The sequence below is a fragment of the Uranotaenia lowii genome, chromosome 2, assembly GCF_029784155.1.
Source record: "Uranotaenia lowii strain MFRU-FL chromosome 2, ASM2978415v1, whole genome shotgun sequence".
Taxonomy (NCBI): domain Eukaryota; kingdom Metazoa; phylum Arthropoda; class Insecta; order Diptera; family Culicidae; genus Uranotaenia; species Uranotaenia lowii.
In genome coordinates, this window is record NC_073692.1 from 300,840,705 (window position 1) to 300,860,890 (window position 20,186).

General features: G+C 35.6%; 1 protein-coding gene across 1 annotated transcript in view; it reads right to left on the bottom strand.

Moving 5' to 3' along the window:
- LOC129749510 (uncharacterized) overlaps nt 1-20,186 on the bottom strand; it is a 217,385-nt gene that overhangs the window by 93,491 nt on the left and 103,708 nt on the right. The gene's annotated exons all lie outside the window — the stretch shown is intronic.

Below are 20,186 nucleotides of genomic sequence, written 5' to 3' on the forward strand. Positions count from 1 at the left end.
GTAACGCGTTTAAGGGGGGGGGGGGAGGGGGTCTAGCAGTTTGTGTGCGGTATGTGAATTTTTGATAGAAAATCTGATAAAAATGTATTACGTAGTAGGGGGGTTTTGGGGGGGTTTCGAAAATAACCGAAAATGGCGTTACGTAATATTTGAACGGTCCCTAAGGGTTTTATTATTTGTTCATCCTTTAAAGGGGCGATTAAATTCGATAATATGGCGAAAGAGCAAGATTCCGTAGATATTCGTAATCTTCAAGCTAAAAACCGTCAGGAGGATGATTTCCAAAACAAAATTGCTTGAAAATACGTTTTACCCTTCATTTCATGATTTTTTATTATTCCTTTAAAATCATTTTAAACAGTTGAAAATGGTGTGTACATTCAGAAAAAAAATAACATAAAATAAAATACGATTTTTCACTTTTTCTATACATTAATTGTTGCAAATTTGTTACTTTATGAAACGAAGGGTTAAATGAATCAAGAGCACGAATTAAATGCAAAAGGCTAGAAACCGTTTGGGATCTTCAGCAAGACAGACGAATCAAGCGGAAATTTACAATTAGCAATAATTGTCGAATTTTTCGAGAAATGGCTTAAAATATATGTTTTTATCTTCTGAATGATTTTAAAAAATATTGAATTCGAAATTTTTGAACATTTTATGTGAAAAAAGTAACTGAAATTGGGCCTCAATAAACGACCGCGAGTAAGGAGGACTTGTGATGAGAAACTTTCGGATAAAGAACATTCAACACACGTCAAAGCACGCAAAGTTCAGTATAATGGTGCGATGTGCTTTGCACATCGCACATCTAAAAAGAAAAATATTGACAGCAATGAATATCTAAAAAGAAGAATATTGACAGCAATATCTAAAATCAGCATTTTGAAAATAAATTGTTACAAATATTTAAAGTTGTTGAAGCAGTGTTTAGACACTTCTCCAGGAATTCAACAGTTATTTCTGATTGTAGACTTTCGCTTACTTTCTCATTCGTGCAGAACCACTACGGGTTTTAGCTTTTTGCTTCAAATTTGTTCTCCTGGTTCATTTTAAACGTTTTTTCAACAATTTTGCAAACAAAACTTTTGACTGAAGTTTTCGAATATCTACGGAATCTGGCTTTTTCACCGTCTTATCGGATTCAAAGGTGTCCTTAAAAAACTTAATGAAACCCTTAGTCCCTTAGTTTCATAAATTTTAATTCTTTCAGACTTATAAAAGCCGGAAAAGTTTTCTGAGCAGAGAAATAGCGATCTGAGTTTTATGACAATTTTCCTCAGTCGTTAATGTATTAAAATACTATCATTCATAAGAATATTTTGAATTGATATTCATTAAGTGAAAAAAAGATACAGTGATTTAAAAGTTTTGATAGCAAGTTCGTATTTTATTTTGTCGCGTACTGTATATAGTGTCATCATTTTATACTCCTTGGCGATGTGGAATGAAAGATAGTTCCGATGGAGCGGCTCATGATTTTACTCGTTGACTGTGGAAAATCTGAATGTAAATAGATACTAGATTTAATCAGGATCAACGCGAATTTCATCTCTTTATAGAACTGAATTAATAGTTAATAAATTCTATTCATATTGGGTGAGAAAGCATCTCAAAACACTCTTGATTCTTCCATTCAACGTGGAATACTTAGTTATTTTCTTTATTTCAAGCTCAGCCAATTAATTTGCAATGGATAAGAGAAGAGTAGGGCAAAGTGTCGTAGAACAGTGGTAGAGTTGTGTAGAGTAGAGTAGAGTAGAGTAGAGTAGAGTAGAGTAGAGTAGAGTAGAGTAGAGTAGAGTAGAGTAGAGTAGAGTAGAGTAGAGTAGAGTAGAGTAGAGTAGAGTAGAGTAGAGTAGAGTAGAGTAGAGTAGAGTAGAGTAGAGTAGAGTAGAGTAGAGTAGAGTAGAGTAGAGTAGAGTAGAGTAGAGTAGAGTAGAGTAGAGTAGAGTAGAGTAGAGTAGAGTAGAGTAGAGTAGAGTATAGTAGACTAGAGAATAAGTAGTGTAGAGTAGAATAGAGTAGAGTAAAGTAGAGTAGAGTAGAGTAGAGTAGAGTAGAGTAGAGTAGAGTAGAGAAGAGAAAAGTAGAGTAGAGTAGAGTAGAGTAGAGTAGAGAAGAGAAGAGTAGAGTAGAGTAGAGTAGAGTAGAGTAGAGTAGATTAGAGTAGAGTAGAGTAGAATATAGTAGAATAGAGTAGAGTAGAGTAGATTACAGTAGAGTAGAGTAGAGTAGAGTAGAGTAGAGTAGAGTAGAATAGAGTAGAGTAGAGTAGAAAATATTTGTGTAGAGTTGAATAGAGTAGATTAGAATAGAGTTCAGTAGATTAGAGAAGAGAATGCTATAATAGTGTAGAGTAGAGCAGATTAGAATTGAGTAGTATTGAGTAGAGTATAGTACAGAATAGAGTTCAATAAAACAGTTAGTTAGAGAAGAGAAGACTCTAAGTGTATATAGCTTAGAATAGTGTCTACCCTACTGAGTTGGGGGAAGTAAATTAGGATATTAAAATCTGTGTAAAATATTTTTTAAAACGTTAAGCCTCCTTGTTTCAGAAAACTGAATAATTTTTTTAATAGTTAGTATGAAATATGATCTGGATTAAATCGGGAGGCTCCAGAAAGTATCAGAATGTTTTGACGATTCTGTAAATGAACTTCGTTCAATCAATTAAACATCAAGAAACTGTTCAAAAAAAAAGAACGTCATAAACTTGGCAAAAGAGTCATGCAAACTATAACTAACTTTGCAAAATTTTGGCAACTTAAAATTTGTCATTTGAAATTTGAGGAAAATATCTTTAAAAAAAAAGTTATCTTGAAAGCTACAAAATAATTGAGGATCCAAGTCATTCCTCTCAAGGTTTATAACATAATAAAAAAATAAAACGTATCAACTTGACGCACTTCTTTCGATTTTGCATTATAAAAACCTGAACACCCCTCATTTTGAAGGTGTGTGTGTAGAATGTTGTTCCTGTTTTGATTTTGGAATTCACTCTTCAACCGTGCATCGAGCCAAAAAACGAGCCGGACTATCGACTTTACAAGAAGGTAGTGACTCCAAATCGCGATGATAAACAAAATACGACGGCCAAAGCGCGATCCCGGAGGCTGTACACGACGATGCTGACGAACTTTGACTGCGTGTTAATGGACGACGAAACCTACGTCAAAGCCGACTACAAGCAGCTTCCGGGACAGGAGTTTTATACGGCAAAAGGAAGGGGAAATGTAGCAGATATTTTCAAGCACATAAAACTGTCAAAGTTCGCGAAGAAATATCTGGTTTGGCAAGCCATCTGTACCTGTGGCTTGAAAAGCAGCATTTTCATAGCACGTCTGCTGCCTTATCTGAAGAAACACGGTTGTTCCGTGTTGTTTTGGCCGGATTTGGCATCTTGCCATTACGGTAAAAAGGCCATGGAGTGGTACGCCGCCAACAACGTGCAGGTGGTTCCCAAGGACAAGAACCCTCCCAACACGCCAGAGCTCCACCCAATTGAGAAATACTGGGCTATTGTCAAGCGGAACCTAAAGAAGACCAAAAAAACTGCTAAGCACGAGCAGCAGTTCAAGGCAAACTGGCTTTCTGCGGCGAAGAAGGTGGACAAGGTGGCTGTACAAAATCTGATGGCAGGGGTTAAGCGTAAGGCCCGGTAATTCGGGTTTGGAAAAGCGGAAGCCTAACTGAATATTTTTCCTGAATTTTATACTAATTAAACTTGAAAAAGAAATTTAATTTGATTTTTTAAATAAACGATATCACCGATTTACACGCGTTTTCCCTTGACCAAATTTTGACCGTATCACCCTTTAGATTGGATCTATGAGCACGAAAATACACTATAAATTTTGACAACTAACTACTGATTGTTAGACTTTGATGAAGAGCTCAAAAACTATGAACTTGACAAAATCAAACACGATATTTTGAGTAACATAGAGAAGAATAAGAACTTAAGCGATAAATTCGAGCTAAACATATTCTAAACTGTTTTCGGAACCTTTGAAATTTTCTGAAAGGAAATTTACTACCAGAGTTGACTTGTTTATTTCCATATTATGTCTAAAACAAAAAATTACCTTATGATAAACTCAAACCCGTTTGATACTTTAAAAAATCAAATTCTAGTAGCTCATGTTAGCTAGCAATAAACACTGAATATTAGGGTGTATCGTTAGGAAAATTTTTCGAATTTCAAAAACCCCGTGGTCTAAAAAGTGTCCTTTTTGGTCAAAACGAACGACAGATTTTTTGCAGATTTTTCAAATGAGATTCAGGTATACGGGTTTTGATTTGAAATTTTGTATGAAAAAAAACGCGAAAATTTGTTAGGAGAATGAACAAATATTTGGATTCCTTTAATTTATACAAAGCAATATTATTTAAATAACTGAATTCCATATAAATTTCGAGCAGAAACTATCCTGAACCTACAGGACAACGTCAAAACCCCCAGCAATTCACGGGAATAGTTCAGTTCGAGTGAACAGATTAATTTGGCAGTTGTTTTCCTGATCTGTTTTACTGTCCCGAGATTGTCCTATTATTTGAGTTGTTCAAAATACAGAACGAAATCGTCCCGACCAGAGAAAAGGTTAAGTGTGTACGGATTACATTTTTTGTATTTCAGCAACTTTTCAACCATACGCTGCTTAACCTATAACCCATAACACCATTGCTTTCATTGGTGATTTTAATGTGGACTTTTCAAAACATTCTTTGAGAAAACACCGATTCAAAGACTTCATGAATTCTACCAACTTCTGCTGTACTAATAGCGAATCCACCTTCTTCCATTCTACCGGCTGCTCTTTACTTGATTTACTTATATCAGATTCACGTGATAGCATACATCGTTTCAGCCAAATTTCTCTACCGGGCATTTCTCATCACGATTTAATCTTTTCTTCATTGAATTTTCCAAAAGCTAATGAACCAGACGGTTACTGGTTTCGTGATTATAAAAATTTTGATGAAAGTGCTCTTTGCACAACTCTCTCTAATGTTGACTGGAATACCTTTCTAAGTATTGAAAATTCTGATATGCTTGTTGAGTTGTTTAATAGCTTTCTACTGAATATTCATGAAACTATATTTCCTCTCAAATTCAGAAAACATCGTAAGAATGTTTGGTTCTCTAATGAGATAAATCATGCAATGATAAACAGGGACTTGGCATACAACACTTGGAAACATTCAAAGTCAGTTGAAGATAAAAAGAAATATAAAATATTGCGGAATAAAGTTGTCTAATTATAAGTTATATCTAATTATAAAAGCAATAATGACGCTCGATGAAAAACGATTTAACATGGATGTTCCAGCAAAGACTTTTTGGAATAACTAAAAAAAAAATGGACTAAGTAAATCACAAAGGAACACTAATGCAATCAATTTTTCTGCTTCTGAGATTGATGACTATTTTACTTCGAATTTTTCAAGAAATATCACTGAACAATTGCATTATCCAAATAATTTGAACGGTTTCAAGTTCAAAGCCTTTGAAGATCATGAAATTATAAATGCGATTAATTCAATTAAATCAAATGCGATAGGAATGAATGCTATTCCTATCAAATTAATCAAAATACTACTGCCCTACATTTTACATGCTATTAGCCACATTTTTGAAATAATTTTAAAAATTTCCGAATTTCCATATCAATGGAAAAAATCTAAAGTTATCCCCATTCAAAAAAAGGCTAAATCACATGACCTGTCAAACTTAAGACTTTTCAGCATATTAAGCGCAACTTCTAAAATTTTCGAAAAATTGATAAAAAATCAGATAACAGATTACCTGATTCAAAATAACATACTATTCCAATTTCAGTCTGGCTTTCGTTCTTCCCACAGTACTGAAACTGCTCTTATGAAAGTGCATAACGATATAGCGCTCACCTTGGATAAAAAAGGTATTGCAACTTTGTTTTTGATTGATTTTGCAAAAGCTTTCGATCGCGTATCGCATTCTAAACTCATCCTTAAACTGAAAAATAAATACAATTTTTCAAGACCAGCGGTTGAACTCGTCCAGTCGTATCTTGAAGGTCGTTCACAATCCGTATTCTTCAACGATTATTTTTCTGAGTTTACTTCCATTGAATCAGGTGTACCTCAAGGATCGATTGTAGGACCACTATTTTTCTCGCTTTTTATAAACGATCTTCCAACTGTTCTACAGCACTGCTCAATTTATCTATTCGCAGATGATGTGCAGATCTACCTCTGTGAGAAAAATGTTCCAAATTTGAACGAGTTTTGTTCCAAAATAAATCAAGATATTGATAAAATAAAAGTATGGTCCTATGTTAATCTTTTACCTATAAACCCCTCCAAAACCAAAGCTCTTTGTTTCGGTAGTAGGTACATATCCTCGCCAGTTTTTCCTCCATTAGTTCTCAACGACACTAATATTGAATTTGTTGACCACGCTGAAAACCTCGGAGTCATTTTCGATCGGGATCTTTCTTGGAACCGTCAGATCAATGCTCAATGCTGAAAAATCTATGGTTCACTCAAAAGATTAAACTTAACGACAAATCACCTGGACGTTTCTACTAAACTTAAACTTTTCAAGACTCATATTTTCTCCTTGTTCATTTATGGAGATTTTCTTTATTCTCATGCTTTAGAAAGATCCGTAAACAGAATGCGCATTGCTCTTAATTCGTGCGTAAAATACGTTTTCAATTTGTCGCGTTTCTCTCGAGTGTCACACTTGCAAAAATTACTCATCGGTTGTTCTTTCGATAACTTTCAGAAATATCGCTCATGTGTGATAATGCATAGGATTTTAAAAACAGGAAAACCGCTTTATTTGAAAACTTTACTAATCCCATTAAGGAATTCTCGAACTGGTAATATTGTTATCCCTCCGCATAGTTCGACTTACTGCGGTAGATCCATTTTCGTTTGAGGTATTGTTAGTTGGAATAATCTTCCTCTCAATTCAAAAACAATTCAAAACAAATCAGAGTTCAAAAGGTGTTTGCTAGAGGAATTCGTGGAGTAGAACGGCATTTAAAACGTAACAAATTAGGAACGATTAGTTATTAGTTATAAAAAAAATACAAGAAAACAACCTACCACATTGTAGCAATAAAAAAGATTGTAATCTTACGTTGCAAGAATGAAATAAAGAAATAATAATAATAATAATACGCTTCCAACTTTTAAACTATAAATAAATAAACTATAAATATATTTTCTCATTACTTTGTTTCACATTCTATATAATTTCCATTATTTTTTAAAACAGTTATCTGAGGAGTCGAGGAAGAGTAACCAAAAGCTACTCTCTGGAGCCACCCCCAAAGTTCCTTCAAAATGGCTTGGTTACCGAAAAACTTATTTACCCCCGGAGCCGGAGGGTTTCACAGTCTTGTGATTGGTGACCAAATTGTATGGAGATTCCTAAATCATCAACTGAATACTGACCAAAAAAACGGACTCAGAAATGGCAAAATCTTCATTCGAAAATACTGTGAGAATAATTATTGATTTTCTAAGGTTTCATTTTTTAGAATTTTGATTTGACGTTTATATTTTTGCTTCTACATGATGACTTTTTCGAGTATAATCAATTTCGATTTTTTTTTTCATTCAATAATAATAACTCCCTAAAGTTGTTATTCGGTTCCAGCTGAATAATTCATCATAACACGTTACATGAGCATCGACACGTTTGTAATGCTCCTTTGTATTGCTCAATTAATTTAGTCAGTAAACATAATCTACAACATCGAAAGTTTTTCCTTGTACTGAAATGGTAGACCAGTTTTCAATGGAGCGGAGCTCGAAGTTTTTTTTTGTGGCAACCCCATCATAACATCAAACCCATCAGAAATTTAATAAGACAAACTATGTTGTTACATTTCATCACGCTAGTAATTATTGGGTGCAGGACGTCAGGTCCACGGGATCGACAAAGTCGTGACATACATTCAATTTCTCTTACGGGTCGGAATCGGAACGGAAACGCCAACAAATTATCCTCCTTCCGGTACTTCCAGGCTCGAGCACTCTCTCACTCTGGGTCGACTTTGTACTACCCACCAGCTATATAATCCCAAGCCAAACGGTTGCAATCACGCACATGGTCTAATTTTTCAAATTGTTGAACACCAACCGCGGTAAAATCCGGTAAAATATGAACGAACGCCTTCTCTTCGGGTATTCGGTTCTATTTGTGCACCAAAACCAAACCTCAACACAAAACAGTCCAGCCAGCTCGTGTGGCCGAAATGCCGATAATGTTTGTTTATTTGGCTTGGGACGCCCTCGACTTGGGTAACTTTTTTAAGGCTCCTGTCACGGAGCTTGACAGCTCGAACCTACCTTCCATTCGCTTGGATCCAAACCGACGAATTCACGTGTCAAATAGTGATTACAGGGTTCGAAATGTTTTTTACACGAATCCGTGAGGTTTGTGGCTCTAATTCGAGCGTAATATATGGGAACAATTCGGGCGAGCATTTATCGTATGGAGCATTTGGCTTGAATGAAACGTTACACTGCTTTTCACACCATTATTGCTGCTGTATTCTTACTTGAGCTCGGTCCGGATTATGTAAGTGAAATGAGTGAAAAAAATATACACTCGCATTAGGTAATCTTCGATCGGAACCGGCCATAAGAAATATGTTTTAATGGCGTGGGGTTGATCAATAGAACCACAATGTTGCATAACCTCTGGTAAGCCGGTTGACATTATCCGAGATAAGTAATTGGCAATAAATATTTTCCCCGTGAGAACGTTATTTGGTACAGCGTTTTCAAAGTTATTAATGTAAATTATGATTGAAAAATGTTTATCCCCTGAAAATACTTTATTACAGAAACAGAAGATTAAGAATTTAAATAATTTACCAAAAACAAGTTGAAAAATTAAGAACTTTTGACAAATTTGTATATTTAGATATTTAGATTCATTGCCTTAAACTGCTTAACAAATTCGAAAGTAATTTCAGAACTACATACATGGTGACAAAAAAGTCCGGTCACACAGAAAAATCTCAATATTTCAAAGAATAAGAAGAATATCAGAATCTGACTTTCATAGCTTTATTCAGTAACTCATCGAGGTACATCACAGACGATATCTCGGAATTTCACCATCTTTCTCTGATCGAACCAGCTTCAGACGTCTCGGAAAGTCGTCGCAAGCGGCGCTTGTCCGGTCTGGTATAATCTTTTTCAACCTTGGAGTTCTCACAGACCTTGGTCGTCCAGATCGTGTCTCCAGATCGTGTCTCCTCGGTGCCTCTGGTCTCTAGGTATCGATTTATGGACTTTCCAGTTTTAGGTGTTTGAATATGATGAATATGTGTCCGGGTTTCTACCCTCTCACATATTCAGCGAGAACAGCTGCTCTCAACTCTGCCACTCACAACCTAATGTACACAAACTGCATAGAAACGAAACTCTGCCACTATGGCCAGCAAAGTTAGCCCTTTCATTTGACATATAGATGGCACCAGAGAGATGCAACGTATAGGCTACAGGCGACCCCCAAAAAAAAGTGTGACAGGACTTTTTTGTCACCCTGTAAATAGTTTATTTTCTATCTTTCGTTCTTGATATGATTGATTGATTCTTGATTGATATGAAATTGCATTAAAAACCTTTGTTTCAAAAAATGTTTTCGATCTATTGTTGTCGAAAACATCTTATTCTTTGTTCTGTTATTGATATGAATCAAAACTCACCTTCGAGGCGTATTGGATTATGAAATAGTATGTAAATGTTCCCATTTTTTTCCACTTTATTTTATGACTGAGCAAAGTTGGCCTTGCTCGAGATCGGTAGTTTTTTTTCGCGGCTGCATTTTTCTTCGCCAGGCCCTAAATTAATTTTTTGTTTTCCTTTATAATTTTTTTTTCGAAGCTAGTCTTTGTAGTGAATTATTGTCCTCAAAATAATGAAAATTTTTGGTGCGTTGGTTAGATAGTTTTTCGGGAATACCGGTAATAGAAATCGATTTCAATCCATAAATTTTTGATGATTTGTCGAGTGAAGATGTCTATTTAGATCTGGGAAAGAATTTTGTTCGATTTGAATTGAAGATTTGAACAAAGTTATTTTGAGTCAGTGTTAAAGATGGAGATATTTTAGTGATTTTTAAAAGTTCATTATTTTTTTTCGAAAGGGAAAATATCTCTAACAAATAAAATCAGAGCGCCGGCGTCGAAGGTTTTTTTCGCCGATTGCTTGGATTTCTTCAAGGCAGAAGCAAGTCGCGGAAGAAGAGGATTTGTTCTACAAAGGAATCATATCAGCTAAGTATAACTTAGAGCATTGATCATTTTTTATTTCATTATATAAAATAGTAAAATAGCTTAACTCTATTATTGGGGATTCGTGGGGGGTAGGACAGGGCATCAAACGAGCGGAAAACTGATATACAATGGATTGTGGGTTCAAGCCAGCCGGAGTATCTCGGCAAATTTGGGATCTTGAGAAGGTAGCTTCGGTACCTTTCGAGGATTCTTCATTTGTTTCGAACAGTTTGAAGGGAGTGAGATGAGTCCAACCTGTCCCAAGCCAGTGGTAACGGACCCCTGTGCTGCAAATATTGTTGATGAGTTAAGCATGAACAATATTTGAATGTGCGATCGAGACTTCCCGTACCGACTCGGGTCGAAAGACCTATCAGCCACTGGTGGGTCCAAAACAAAAAAAAAATCTTCCCACTTTATTTTATTTTCAAACGTCCGCGAAGAGTCCTACCATTATGTCATAAGCATCAGTATTAAATCCATATTATCTGGGTCACATCTAGGCGTCATTCATTACCATGTGCTGTAGAAATGAGCCCTTACACGAGGATTTTATATAATAGAGATAGATGAGAATCTAGACAAAACATGCTTATTGAAGAGCAAGCATTTCCGATAAATGATGATTCGTATGATTGTTGAAAAATGAAACTGTTTCAAGGAAAAGTTTGAAACTAAGAGTTTACTCAGAAATGGTTTAGGGTAAAGTGATCTATTTTAGTATTCTCAGAATTGGTTTTGAGAGTAATTTTAGGGAACAACAGAAATTTCAAAGAAAAATTTAAAACTATTAGTTTATTCAGAAATTGTTTTGGGTAAAGTGATCGATTTGAGTAATCTCAGAATTGGTTTTGAAAGTGATTAAGAGGAAAGAACATAAGTTTCAAAGAAAAATTTTAAACCATTATTTTACACACAAATGGTTATCAGTAGGGGAGAATGAGGATACTTGATCCCTGGGGATACTTGATTACTTCGCTATATCTCGAAACTGGAATGACTTACAAATATCAAATGTTCTAGAAAAACGTTCCAAATAGAACCAAAACACAATGCTTTTATCTCAACAAATTTTAAAAGTTTTATTTTTCAAGTTATTGAACTTTGTTTGAAAAATTTAACAAAATGTGATTTGAAGATCTTTTTTATCACATTAAAATGTTTCTCAAATGAGAAAATTTTAATAAAAATATTTATTCTAATATGTCAAACGTTAGAGTAAAATATGAACTTCATAATGCTATATTTTCAAAACAATAGTAAAGTCTCAATATTTTAAGAAGAAGTTTTCCAAAATGTATGCTATGGGTATAATTGATCCCTGGAGTCCAAAAAGATATCTATTTCTTTTGGATTGATCGTGATCATTGGTTATCATAAAATTACTAATATTTGTTAAATAACTTATGTTTATCCAGTTATTATCTATTGAAAAGGACTAAATATACAGTATTTATCTAAAAACTAGAAAATTGCGCCTAAAAGTACGCAATGACTCTAGTGTAGTAGACAAACTTTTCGAATTCTCTTTGTCTGATACTCACAAACTGTGGAATGAGAACTAATATGGCAAAAAGTTAACGGACCTGTTATCTTCGGAATTGACTAGATTTTCACCTAAGGTCAGAACACTCTGAATTAAGGATCAAGTCTCGTGTAACTTAAAAAATATCACAATTTTTTTAGTCTCACGAAAATGTTTCTAGTTCATCTACGAGTTCATGTATCTTTCTGATTTTTGGAACATATCAACTTGAAATTATACGCTGTCAGAAAATGCTAAAGACGAGTTACTAAATTTTCCCAACAAGATACGGTGAACAGAAAAAAGGGGATCAAGTATCCCCATTCTCCCCTACTCTCAGTATTGGGTTTGAGAGTAATTAAGAGGAAGAAAACAGAAGTATGAATACAACAGGAAATTTTGTAGAATATAATTGAGTTTAGAGTAAAATGATCGGTTAAGGATTCTCAGAATTGGTTTTGAGAGTAGTTAAGAAGAAAAAACGATTAATCATGAAAAAATAGAGCAAGATAGAGTTGTATTAAATATGGTTATAAAGTTTTATAGATCACTCAGGAATAGTTTTGAGTAAAATAGTTGATTTTAGTATTTTCAGAATTGGTTTCGAGACTAACGAAGGGAAACAAGAAAAAAAAGTATAGTCAGACATGGTCAATAGAAGGTTTTGTGTTAAATTTGGTTGAAAGTTTTCCTTAAGATTAGCTTTGAATTGCCTTTCAATTGCTTAAAAAACAAATAAGGATGACTCAGAAGCAACTTTGAGTGATTTGAATGAAACACAAATAAAAGTTCATGGAAAAAATTTCTTAAAGGGTGATACGGTCAAAATTTGGTCAATATCAACTTGACGTATTTCTTTCAATTTTGCATTTAAAAACCTGTACACCCCTCATTTTGAAGGTTTGTGTGTGTAGAATGTTGCTCCTATTTTGATTTTGGAATTCACTTTTCAGTTGTCAAAATGCCGTCCAAGGAAGAAGAGCAGCGTATCAAAATTTTGCTCGCGCATTGCGAAAATCCGAGCTACTCGCACGCAAAGCTGACAAAATCGCTAAAGTTGCCAAATCAACCGTTACAAATGCAATTAAAGTGTTTGGGGAACGTTTGTCGACAGCCAGGAAGTCTGGATCGGGGGAGAAATCGAAAACCGGAAGCCGCTGCGACGACAAAGAGAGTTGCCGGTAGTTTCAAGCGAAACCCTAACCTCTCTCTCCGAGATGCCGCAAATAAGCTGGGTGTATCGTCTACAACCGTGCCTCGAGCCAAAAATCGAGCCAGACTATCGACTTACAAGAAGGAATACGACGGCCAAAGCGCAATCCCGGAGGCTGTTGAGGCAATCGGACTTTCGGATCACTAATATCTTACTTGATTTGAAGTTGGTTTCAGAATGAATTTATTTCTCAAACGTACTTAGGTGGTAACTTAAAGTTAAGCCGAAACGAGTAAAGCGGAATTCAGGAAGACGACGCGCTATTTGCTTGGAAAACATGTTCGAAAACATGCGGTAGCAGTTATTTGTTTATGACCGAGTTCTTCTCTGGGTCATGTTTGGGTTTTATGGAATGGCTTGAAGGAATGCTGGCAATGCATAATTCATTGCTCGGTTCAGGAAGGGTAACATTTAAAGTGATTGTTATGTTTATGATTACTGTAAAGGAAAGCAAAAAGGTTTAATTGCTGAGACTGTGAGGTCTTGCAGTTGAATAGGTTTTTACTGCTGCGTGTGGGGTCTTGCAGTTTATGATGATTTTGGAAACTTGAGGATTCAGGGATGTGTGTATAAAGATGATGGTTTGAAATGATAGGATGAATGAAGGAATGGTTTGGAGGATGCCACCTTGTACACGACGATGCTGACGAAGTTTGACTGCGTGGTAATGGACGACGAAACCTACGTCAAAGCCGGCTACAAGCAGCTTCCGGGACAGGAGTTTTATACGGCAAAAGGAAGGGGAAAGGTAGCAGATATTTTCAAGCACATGAAACTGTCAAAGTTCGCGAAGAAATATTTGATTTTGCAAGCCATCTGTACCTGTGGCTTGAAAAGCAGCATTTTCATAGCTTCCGGGACTGTCAACCAACAAATTTACGTGAAAGCTTGAATTAACGTCTGCTGCCTTTCTTGAAGAAACACGGTTGTTCGGACGAGCAGCAGTTCAAGGCAAACTGGCTTTCTGCGGTGAAGAAGGTGGACAAGGAGGCTGTACAAAATCTGATGGCAGGAGTTAAGCGTAAGGCCCGGCAATTAGGATTTGGAAAAGCGGAAGCCTAACTGAATATTTTTCCTGAATTTTATACTTATTAAACTTGAAAAAGAAATTTAATTTGATTTTTTAAATAAACCATTTCACCGATTTCACGCGTTTTCCCTTGACCAAATTTTGACCGTATCACCCTTTAATAGAAGTAAAAAGAACTAATTACTCAAAGTTTAAGAATTTTCTTGAAATTAACAGGATTTGATAAGATTCTTAGAGCATAAGAAAAATTATGCTTTTCTGTTAACTGATAATGATAACAAGTTTGAGTTTTAGAAAACTTCCTGATGGAGTACCGTCCAAGCCTTTGACTTTGAGTTTCTGGTGAATCAACTTTCTCTTATCTGAAAAAATACGTCGTAACAACTTTTGAGTTTTCTTGATTTCTTAGATGGACACTTAAACCGACATTGAAAGGTCATCTATTTAGAATACATTAAAGCCAATGAGCGTGAAGTAGCGTAGAAAACTGAGTTTTCGAAACGTAGACCCCTACAGGTTCGGTTTGACTGATGATTCTTCTTCTTCTTTCTGGTATCATGTCTCCTTCGGATGATATGAAAATAGATGAGGGCCAGTATCTCAGACTATATGCCCAACTTTGCTGAACAAAGTTTGTAGATTGTATCATCGTTATTTACGATTCAACCTTATTAAAAATCACAATTTAGGATATTTTTTATTTAATTTATCAATTGCGTCTTAATAAATACCTATTTGAAAATCAAATCACTTGCAAAGAAAAAACTGTGATGTTTTAAGGAAATCATCCATAAGGCCATAGTCAAAATTTGAGCTAAATCTCGTAACGGAAAGGGGTTGCACTGAATCTCAAGAATGAAAAGGTTTCTGAGACATAGACTGCAACTCGATTTGGCTTGAAAAAAAAAGTTATGGCAGTTCAAAGATTGTATTTAAGTCGCAAATTGTCGTCTCACACACAATGAGTACATTATACTCATTGCGTTTCATATGACAATTAGCTACTAAAACACAATCTTTTAACCACCATAGCTTTTTTATTTGAACTCCTATCGTGTTGCAGTCTGCAGATGAAATGTTAGTCGTAATTAAAACGCAATGTCTCAGGATCTTTTTCACACTTGAGATTCAGTGTAGTCCCTTCCCGTCATCAGATTCAGCTCAAATTTGGCATATGGCCTTCTGATGATTTCCTTAAATTTTCAAAGTCTTGTTTTGCAAGTGTTTCGATTTTCAAGGAGGACGAAAGACGAATTTAATTAATTAAATAAAAAATATCCTAAATTGTGATTTTTAATAAGGATTGAACCGTAAATAGCATTTTACACAATGATACAAACAACATACTTTGTTCAGCAAAGTTTAAGTGCACAAAAATTTGTATATTTTGTTGGCATTGATATTAAGAAAAAAATCAAGCTAGGTACACATTTTGGTCAGTTAAATACAAAATTTTTGGACCAAAAATTCTGGAAAATAGCTTGCTGATTTTGAATTTTTATAGAAATTTGGTTGATTTTTTATTTTTTACGTGTAGTACTTAACCCAAACAAAATTTAAATAAAAAAAATAAAATATATAAATTTTGTGAAAATTTTTGGACCCAGAATTTATTTGAAATCAAATCTTTAAAAAGTGAACTTTTTTCAAAGATCACGTTTACGGAACCTCTAAACATGTTTTTTTTTAGTTGGCCCCATACAAAAGTTTGTTCCTCACATCCTAATCAACTGTTTGGAGGGTGAGCCCCCAGATTCCCAGACAATATGCAATTTTGGAACACCCTAATGAACATGCGTCATACTGTAAGTAAGATATCCTACCAATATAAATAGCATATTACCTCGAGTAGCATAATTGTATCGCCTGTGCGCGCAGCACGGCATTCGCGTGAAGGCCACCCGTAGCATTTTGGCTCAATATCACAGTTTCCAATTGGAAGAATTCTTGAAAAGTTTGGGTACAACCAGAAGATTCAAACCTCAACCTGCCGGATGATAGAATCAGAATAGAATCAGAATCAGACCTGGTGCATTGAAATGAGAGTTTCAAATTCCAATAAATGTTTTCAAAGCAGACAAATTGAGGCGGGAAAAACAAACTGTTTGTATCAAAGGAGATATAACCATTTTTTCGGAACGAAAAAATAAGAGAGAGCATAAGGTTAGTGCGATGTGAATGAGCTGCTAATACCAAGTATACTTCATTTGACATCTGAACAAAATTGATGGCCTCAGTTTATCACTGAGACGCAACCATTGACGATGTGAATTTTTTTCTACTGAGCCACGCCAACGATCGTGGAACTCGAAGTGATTGCTATCATAATGTGATTTTTGAACAAGTTATGCATATATTTTCAACAATTAAGCATTTAAGGTTATACGGTTTTAGGGTGAATGTGAGTAATTTACAACTCTCTGGAGCCACCTACATAATCGCTCTGGGTTGAAGAAAGCCTTGTGTATTGAAAAGGCAAATGGCTTAGACGTTGTTTCGCGATGCCATGCCAAAATCGTTCATATTGAATAAATTCTGCATGAAACAGTTTATTCAAATGAACAATTTTCACAAAATATTTCGAAAATCACGTCTTTTGTGTTTCTGGCCTTATATCAGGTCTTCGAGCTTAATCCGTGTCTTAGCGTTGTGCGAATTATGTAGCTGAAATTTCTCCCCACTTCTTCATATCAGACTCCATCCACATAAATATATTTTATTCTTTTTTTCATATTTTTGTTCAATATGGCATTGCTATTCATCCCAAACACAAAACTATAATTTCGTTTTAATTTTATTGTTCACTGCAGAGCTTGCATCCTAAAAATGTTCATTTTTCCCGTTTCGCCCAATTATTTATCATAAAATAAATAAAACGCACTCAATTAGCTGTTTCACATCGCACATTATTTCAACCCGTTTATATTCACTAAAAAATTCAATGAACCAATTCACACACAGAGCAAACAAAAATCGACCTTTTCTTTAAGATCTTCCTGTGTATGCTTCATTCGTGCAACTCAATAAAATGGATAGTGTTTTAATCACTTAATCTATTTTGTTAATAACATTGATTTCTGAGGTGTTGCTGCATTGGAAAGTTCATAACTGCATTCAAAATTCAAAACAACACTTAATAGAATAAAGGAAAATGCAAGAAAACTATAAGAAATTCAGAAAAAACGGAGAGAAGTTTGCCAGTTATAAGAGGAATTCAAAAAAGAAACAATAGGTTTAAATTAAATTCACAACTCAATTCAAGTAATAATTACCAGATACAGTAAAGTGTATATAACAGTTGGGCGACGCGCAATGAAGCGTGGTATTCAAAAAAGCTTACACCATAAAACGACTGCAAAATTTTAATTCCAAAGTATTACAATCCACCTAAAGTTTACAGGTGGCAATAAATATTTGCCAAAATAAAACCGGTATTATCTCCTCTTCTAGCTCGAGTGTGTGTGAGTGAGCTTTTGACCCGAAGCTTTCCCGCAAAATGGCAGGAAAACTGTTTACTCATCAGTCAACCGTGAGTGAAAATTTGCACTTTGTCGAGGCAGTTAAGGTGATCCGGCGGAAATGGGAAAGGGTTTTCCAGGGGCGAGTCGGAAAGAGGTAAAACAAACCACGCCATTGTTGCCAGTGGTTCGAAATGTTGCAGCAGCCGCGCGTTTGACTGTTACGCTAAATATTCACCCCATGGGAAGAGCTCACCTTCATCCCGGGCACACATACAATCTTGTATGCTCGCAAAACACACGTACACACACATCCATACCTCTGGATATACTAACAGTGCTATGAAAAAAAACAAACAGGCAGATAGCAACACATTCACAAACATTCTGGAGCATGCAACTCTTAAGCGATTCATTTCTGGAAGTCACTCCGGCGTGTGGGTTAAATTTAAATGGTTTGCTGAGGGCGCGCAAGGAATTAAGCGGCTGACGGCAACAGCAAAAAAAAAATTCGGAGAATCGTCACACTTTTTTATTCGTAGTTAAAAGACTAGAAAGAAGGCTGCATCATCCATTCGAGGCTAGTAGTGGCTGAGCACTTCTGAGCACAAACTGTATATTCATGCAAAATGAAAGTTAATGTGTAGCATTTTTGGGTTGCCCCTTTGGAGGGGGGTTGCTCAGTAGACCATATTCCTAATTTTCTTGTAAAACTTGGAGGCTTTAAATATTAAAAAAAAAACATAGAAAATAAGCTCTACATCTTGTTATAATTTAAGATATTTATTTCTAGTGCTGGCAAAGAAGAATTGTGGTCTCAAGAAATTGATTAATTTCTGGCATGTGTTTGAAAGACCCAAAATCAACAATTTTGTGTCATTCTCAGATTCCTGTCATGCTATCTTACTAGGTATATGCCAACATGCAAAAATAGCGCAGTTGAAAACTCACCCGAACGGAAAATGATGAGATGATGGTGATGGTGTGGTAGCTTCTACGGGGACTTACGTATTCGCTGTGGTTCGCATTTTCTTTCTTGTGTTATATAGTCTTAGCTACGAATTAGTTGAATATTATGTTGTCCTTTTCTAAATTTGAAATAGGTACTTTTGATAGCTTTGAGTTATTATCAGGAACTGGTGCGGAAAAAAATCATAATAAAGTACGTGATAGATTTCAAAGTTTTTATTATTCCATAATTTTATTCAGAATACCGTCTCGTCGAAATTTATGGTTATACATTAGGGTGTCCCAAAATTGCATAACTTCTGGGAATCTGGAGGCTCACCCTCCAAATGGTAGATTAGGATGTGCAGAACAAACTTTTGTATGAGGCCGACTAAAAAAATCATGTTTAGAGGTTCCGCAGGCACGATCTTTGAAAAAAGTCCACTTTGAAAAGAATTGATTTTAAATAAATTCTGGATCCGAAAATTTTCATAAAATTTATATGTTTCATATTTTAAAAATTTTGTTTGAGTTAAATACTACACGTAAAAAATGAAAAATGGACCAAATTTGTATCAAAATGTAAAACAAGCAAGCTGTTTCTAAGAAAAAAATTTTTTTTGGTCCAAAAATTTTGAATTCAAATGACCAAAATGTGTACCAAGCGTAAAATATTTGTACGATGATGACGCATGCAACTCAACGATCGTACCACAACTGAACACGAATCAAAAGACCAAACCTCGACAATGCCCAGGAGATCGTCTAGTCTAGCTGAATTGAATTGGTCCACGATCTTCTCACACTACCAACACAGTGTCCACCGCAGATGAGTACTTTAGTGCTCATAAGTAAACCCACCAGTTCGAGTACAACAGATTTAGCACCCAACACCCGTTTATTTATCGTTTATTTAAAAAATCAAATTAAATTTCTTTTTCAAGTTTAATTAGTATAAAATTCAGGAAAAATATTCAGTTAGGCTTCCGCTTTTCCAAATCCGAATTGCCGGGCCTTACGCTTAACCCCTGCCATCAGATTTTGTACAGCCACCTTGTCCACTTTCTTCGCCGCAGAAAGACAGTTTGCCTTGAACTGCTGCTCGTCCTTAGCAGTTTTTTTTGGTCTTCTTTAGGTTCCACTTGACAATAGTCCAGTATTTCTCAATTGGGCGGAGCTCTGGCGTGTTGGGAGGGTTTGGGAACCACCTGCACGTTGTTGGCGGCGTACCACTTGTTTATAATCGCGATTTGGAGTCACTACCTTCTTGTAAGTCGATAGTCCGGATCGTTTTTTTTTGGCTCGATGCACGGTTGTAGACGATACACCCAGGTTATTCGCGGCATCTCGGAGAGAGAGGTTAGGGTTTTGCTTGAAACTACCTGCAACTCTCTTTGTCGTCTCAGCGGCTTCCGGTTTTCGATTTCCCCCCGATCCAGACTTCCTGGCTGTCGACAAACGTTCCCCAAACAGTTTAATTACATTTGTAACGGTTGATTTGGCAACTTTTAGGGATTTTTCCAGCTTTCCGTGCGAGTAGCTAGGATTTTCGCGATGCGCGAGAAAAATTTTTATACGCTGCTCTTCTTCCTTGGACGGCATTTTGACAACTGATGAGTGAATTCCAAAATCAAAATAGGAGCAACATTCTACACACACACACACACACCTTCAAAATGAGGGGTGTTCAGGTTTTTAAAATGCAAAATTAAAAGAAATA